The sequence below is a fragment of the Hyaena hyaena genome, unplaced genomic scaffold, assembly GCF_003009895.1.
Source record: "Hyaena hyaena isolate Hyena2069 unplaced genomic scaffold, ASM300989v1 scaffold_171, whole genome shotgun sequence".
In the NCBI taxonomy this organism is placed as follows: Eukaryota; Metazoa; Chordata; class Mammalia; order Carnivora; family Hyaenidae; genus Hyaena; species Hyaena hyaena.
Window position 1 is genome coordinate 2,104,981 of NW_024080803.1, and position 6,400 is coordinate 2,111,380.

Genomic DNA, 6,400 nt, shown 5'->3' on the forward strand with positions numbered 1-6,400 from the left:
GACTGCCAGCTCAGAGCCTGGAGCCTATTTCAGAGTCTGTGTCTCCCTCTCTCTCTGACCCTCCCCTGCTCACACTGTCTCTCTCTCTCTCTCTCTCTCTCCTAAAAATAAATAAAAATATTTAAAAAAATAAATAGGGGCACCCAGTCAGTTAAATGTCTGACTCTTGGTTTCAGCTCAGGTCATGATCTCATGTCTGTAGGACGGAGCCCTGCATCGGGATCCATGCTTACAGCATGAAGCCTGTTTGGTATTCTCTCTCTCCCTCTCTCTCTCTCTCTCTCTGCTCCTCCCCCTCTCTCCATCTCTCTCTCTCTTTTAAAAAATAAGTAAACTTAAAACAAATTCTCTACGGGGCACCTGGGGGGCTCAGTAGATTGAGCATCCAACTTCAGCTCAGGTCATGATCTCACAGTTCATGGGTTCAAGCCCCACGTCGGGCTCTGTTCTGACAGCTCAGAGCCTGGAGCCTGCTTCTGATTCTGTGTGTCCCTCTCTCTCTGCCCCTCCCTATTTTGTTTTTTAGAGAGAGAGAGGGTGCACAGTAAGGAGAGGTGGGGAGAGAGGGAGAGAATCCCAAGCTGAGTGTGGAGACTGACACAGGGTTTGATTCCACAACCCCAGGATCGTGACCTGAGCTGAAATGAAGAGTCAGCCATTTAATTGACTGAGCCATCAGGTGCCCCAGGAGCATCCCTTCTAAAGATCACAACATGGAGCACCCGGGTGACTCAGCAGATTGAGAGACCAAGTCTTGATTTTAGCACAGGTCACAATCTCCTGGTTGGTGAGTTCGAGCCCCACGTAAGGATCTGCGCTGACAGTGTGGAGCCTCCTTGGGATCCTCTCTCTCCCTCTCCCTCTCTCAAAAATAAATAAACATTTAAAAAATAAATTAAATATATATATATGTATATATGTACATGTGTATAAAGATCACAACAGGAAAGAGGCTGTGGGTCACAAGCAGAGAGTCAGACCCAGAAAGCCAAGGAAATGGGTCAAGAAAAGGAGCCTGTAGCTCCAATATTCTAATGTTGAAATAAATAAGAGTTCAACTAGGAAATGAATAACAAACAATAATGGACCATTTTCGCAGATACTGACCTTTCAGCAATCTATCTGGGGTTCTTAAAGTATTGCACAGTATTGAGATTATGGTGTTTGTTTCCTCTACATTGTAACTAGTCTTGCTATAATTGTGATTTGGGATTATCCATCATTTCTCCCCTCTCTCTCCGTTTCCTCACCACCCCCTACCAAGTCATCTCTAAACTATTTCAAAGTCATCAAAAAGAAAAAAAAAAAAAAAAAAGACAAACACAAACAAAACTTCCAGGTGCTTTCCACAACCTGAACAAATTTCAAATCTACAGGGGTACTGTGTAAGCCTCTGAAGGATTTGCAGAAGGAAATGGAAATAATGTTTCAGTACCAATAGTGAAGTATCAATGTCACAGAAGGAGCTGTAGGAAATAAACTAGAAAGGCGCCTGTTCAGAAACTTCCACATAAATCTTGAAATAGGGACGTGGCCTTGAAAACAAAACAAACAAAAAAAAAGGATTAGCAGTGATTCAAGTAAATCATGTAAATAGTAAAATGCCAGAGAGAGGGGAAGGCTTCAACAGAGAAGAACCCAAATAATGAAGTGAGAAGCTCCCCTCTCACCTTCCTCCCTACTATATCCAAGGAGAATTTCAGAGGTACCATTCTGCAAAGATTTGGTAGAAGCAAATATTTCCTTGTTTCTTTTAATGCTTTATGTATTTTTGAGAGACCACAAACAGGGGAGAGGGCAAGAGAGATAGGGACAGAGGACCTGAACCTGGCTCTGAGCTGACAGCAGAGAGCCTGATTCATGGCTAGAACCCCAGAACTGTTGAGATTATGACCTGAGCTAAAGTCGGACTGAACTGAAAGGAGCCCCCATTTCCTTTTACTTAACTCACTGGGTCTTAAGATCTAGACACCAGATCAAATTCTTATTTGCTAATCTATTGAAGTACCTATGATAAATTTAAACAATAATCAGTAAGTTCTGCTTGTTAAAAAAAAATACAAATTGCTGGACAGGGTGTGTCTCCACTCTTTGGGCAAGAAGTAGGGTTAGAGATTATGTATTTTATGTGGTAACAGGTCGAAGTACATCAGCATTCAATTTTAAAACAGACTCTGACTAAACCATTCAAACACTGCAAACAAGATGTTTTAACAGTTTTATCACTTTTACCAAATGCAAGTATGAAGTTAGGGTTGATGTGCTGACTAGTGCTTAAAGGGTAAAAGTAAGGAAACCAAAATGACAGCTCAGTATTTCTCAACTCTGATCAATTCTGCTTGTTATTCAGAAACTTATCCCATTATGCTATTTTGTAAAAAGTAAAAGGAATCAAATGTTGTAATTCTTGCAGTCCAGAAGATGTCCCTTCAAGTAATAGGGAAAACTACTGCAAAGGTACCAATCTACATTAAAAACAACCAAAACTAGATACAAAAACCACATACCTTGAGATGCCAAGTTTGTAAAAATGTTCCATACACACAAAAGATTTGAAGCACACTAAAAATAGCAGGGATTATCTCTGGTAATTTTACTTTAAATAATTTTTATTTGATACTGTTTCTGCTTTTTCTGCATTTTCTACAATGATCACGTATTATTGTTAAAACTGGGAAGAAAAAATAAATTTAGACAAGTGGGATCTGAGGCTGTGCCAATCAATTTAGAATTATATTGGATTGACAGGCTATTCATACCACCGTAATCTACGTAAAAAGCATTCAGGGCCCTTGCCTTGTATGCAGTACAATCTTGATTACATTCCCGTGTACAATATCTGATGCACACATTAGTATTTGTGCTGCAAAACATTAGAAAACTGAAAAATGGTTCATTTAGGAAAACAGAAAGCAGTTTTGCACTCTTACAAAACAAAGAGCCGAGAGTGGATGCTCAAGGAATGAATCAGTCTTAACCGATTGCTCTTAAGGAGTCAGAAGGTGGGGGAAATGTCTTGGGGGAAATTTTTCAAATGTAGACTATAAAATTGCTCGCTTTAAAATGGCTCATTTTTTGTAAATGTCACCGCAACTCGTGAAAAAAGTGTAGAGGTTACTTTCTAAACGTACCAGTTTGAATCAACACTGCTTTGCCCCCAACAAAGGCAATTTTGTTTTCTGAATTCTAGGGCAACCTGTTAAGTATGGTTCCTAAAGGTGCGGGGGGGGGGGGGGGGGGGGGGGGGGGGGGGGGGGGGGTGGCGGGGGAGGTGTTAGTGCGTAGAAGGGTACGCAAACAGTGTACCTTCCTGCCTTCATAGAGCTTACTGCAAACGGTGGAGTGATGGCCAAGGAACGGGGTAGGCAAAGAGGCCACAGAACAGTCACGCGTCATTTTGTTGGTTTTAAATGAACGTAAGTACTGTTGAGGATCAAGAACTTTGGGGGACAAGACTTGATCAGACGATGGCGCAGACTTAGGCACAGGGCTGAGCTGGGTGGGACTCGTCTCACACTTAATCCTCGATGACAGCATCAACACCAGCCCTCCTTATGCTTAAACGTACACAAACACTGATTGAAAACTGAAATCCAACAAATCCTCCGAACAAGGCTAAACACGTCCGCACACAAAATTCAACAGCGCTGCGTTCATCTTACGTGGTAGAGTACCTAACACCTGGCTACTGACTTAAAAATGCTTAACGAAAGCTGACGATCGGCTGGAACTACACACCATCAACCCGCTCGCTAAGGGCCTCCGGCTCACGCCTCTGCACGCAACACCGCGGGCAGGTTGACCTCGGCCTCCGCCCTGCGCCCCCCAGGACGCTGTTTACCGAGACTGACCCAAACGTGACATCCCCACGCCCCTCCAAGCCCAGGCTCCCCGGTCCCGGCGACGCCGACTCGTAAATGTGGGCCCGGGGGGACCGGCAATCAATGGCAGGTGGGTGGCGCGGCCTCACGACACAAAGCAGGGCGCCTCATCCAAGGGAACCCTCCGTCGCGCGGGCCTACCGCCCGCCTGGCCCCGAGGCCAGGGCCGCGCCGCCACCTCCCGCGCCGCCCCCCGGGTACCGGGCCCGCGGAGGCCGCCCGCCGCACCCCGAGCGGCCGCCGCACCCCGAGCGCCGGCCCAACGGCCGCCGCAGGAGCGCGCAGGGCGCCCAACTGCCGTCCCGGCCCAACCAACGCGGGCAGGGGAGGAGAGGTGCGCGCGGCCGGCGGAGCGTGCGAGCCACTCGGGGGTCGCAGGGGGGAGGCTGCGCGCGGAGAAGGCAGGGGCCAAGAGGCGCCGAAGCCATCGCTGAACGCAGCGCCAGGAGGGGCTCCTTTAGGGGGTTTTGCCCCTTTCCCCTATAAAAGGTACAGATGGTTTGACCCCCCACCCCGAGTGAGGTGCCTCGTCCCAGCCCCGGCTGGACTGTACCATCGGGCGGTGCCGCCGGGATTTCTCCCCCCCACCACCACCATCAGTTTCCCCCCCCACCCGGGTCCGCGGTCGGTTGGCCCCGGCCGGGCTCTGAGACGCGGAAAGAGCTTGGCGCCATTTTGGGTGGGACTAAGCAAAGACGAAACACCCTCCCAGTCGATGGGGTACTCTGGACGCTGGCTTATCCGGTTCCCTTAATCCTTTAGGTACTTACACGACGTTGGGTGAGGGGAGCTGGAAGATCAGCGGGTCCCCGATCCTCTCTCCCTAGGGGTGATGGAAATCAAACCCCCCCCGTCACCTCCAGGTGGTTCTTCCCGCCGCAGAGTGGGAGCAGCATAAAAGGCGGGGCCTTATTAGCATAATCTGCCTGGCAACCTGATCTCGACGTTATATGATTGGTTGAACTCTGTAAACCCCATGCCCTGCTTAGAGACGAGTAAGGCTGGGGCGAACTGACAGGCCCAGATTTAAGACTCATGACGAAGATCCTGAGACGCTTATTCAGGCGGCAGAGAAAGCCAAAAGGAGATTCACACAATGGCCCAATGACTGAAGGCCTCTTTATTTCGTGCTCTGCTGTTCGTTTAAAACCCAATCAAAGAGCGGGTCTCAGGCAGCGCTCGCCTGCGTTTTTACTCTAAGCCAATCAGGAAAGCCGACTCTCAGGAATCAGGGTCAAGGCGGCCCTGAGGGTCCCGTGGCCGCGGAGGTGGGGGAAAGTCCAGTCTCCGTGGCCTGGTTAGAGGGGATGGAGTACTCGTCAGGGCCCGAGCCAGCGCCCCGCCCCCCCCCCCGCCCCCGAGATGCCCGGTGTCCCGAGAAGCCGCACCAGGGCATGTGGCGGGGGGAGCGCGCCGCCGGCTTACAGGCGTGCGCCGGCTTGGCGCCCACTCAGTGTTGCACCTGAAGCCGACCTGCCTGCGGAGGCTCAGCTGTATGGATGCTACGCGCCAACCGCGAACGCTGCGCGGGCCTCGACCGATCGGCAAACGCCTTCCTGGGCCTCGGGCTCCAGGCTCACGGAGCGCAGCGCGAGCCGAGCGCCGCTCCTTCTGGGGCCGATGGCGCCTCCACCTCTAACCGCGCGACTGCGTCTGTGCCAAACCCTCGACCCCTTCACTGCGTCTCTCCTTTACCCCTTCCCAGTTTGAAAAAAGAAATGGTTATGAGAAACACGAATCTGATTCAACAGTAATTAACCAGTAACTCAATCATTTCTTAACCTCAGGCTTTCACATCCTACCATTCCTTAAAATTGCCTCCCGAAAGGGCAACCAAGTGCGCAGGAATGGGCCCAACCTTTGGAGCAAGATGCCCAGTCCTCGTTAGACACCCTGAGTAAGAATGGCACCTAGCTCTCAAAAAAACTGTGAACTTTGGGACCTTCAGGGAGTGTACGAATCCAAGACATCTACTTTGCTACACTGTTTTGAAGACTAAATGAGATTTACATGTAAAAATCCCTCCCACGCTGGAACTCAAAAGAATAGAGGCTGTTAATGATGTTAAGACACGCAGAACTGCTAAATTAATTGGCTAACCAAGAAGGGGAAGAAAGCACACCGAAGCGAAAGACTTGAGAAGTAAAAACACCCGTTGGTGGGGAGGGGAATCTGTAAAATGCAGGCAGCAATGTCCTCCTCACTGTTTCGTTTATTAAAAACAAGAACAAAAAAACCTGGAAACAAGGTGGAAAGAATAGGAAAACACTGTGTTTTTCAAGTTTCAAGACAGTTGATTACCTTGGAAGCGACTTGATGACTAGACCGTGTCTTGTTCCTTCACAGAGATGGAGGCCGGGCTGGACTTAAAATTTAGGCGATCCTTAAGCACTTGTTGAATTTAATTGAGAAGAAAGCATAATTTAGGGCCTGATGATGCAGGTTGGTACTAGTAACTTTTCACTGGACATACAGAACATGGAAGTCAGTTGCCTTAGCAAAGATTATATTGGTTAAGA

The 6,400-nt window shown here is 48.8% G+C and overlaps 1 protein-coding gene across 1 annotated transcript in view; it reads right to left on the bottom strand.

Annotated features, from left to right (window-relative positions):
* The window catches only part of PRDM10 (PR/SET domain 10), a 103,057-nt gene extending 97,868 nt beyond the window's left edge, over nucleotides 1–5,189 (bottom strand). The window contains exon 1 of the mRNA XM_039240259.1: nucleotides 4,652–5,189. The gene's annotated coding sequence lies outside the window, so the exon portion shown is untranslated. The remainder of the gene's footprint in view (nucleotides 1–4,651) is intronic.
* Nucleotides 5,190–6,400: the final 1,211 nt, after the last annotated feature.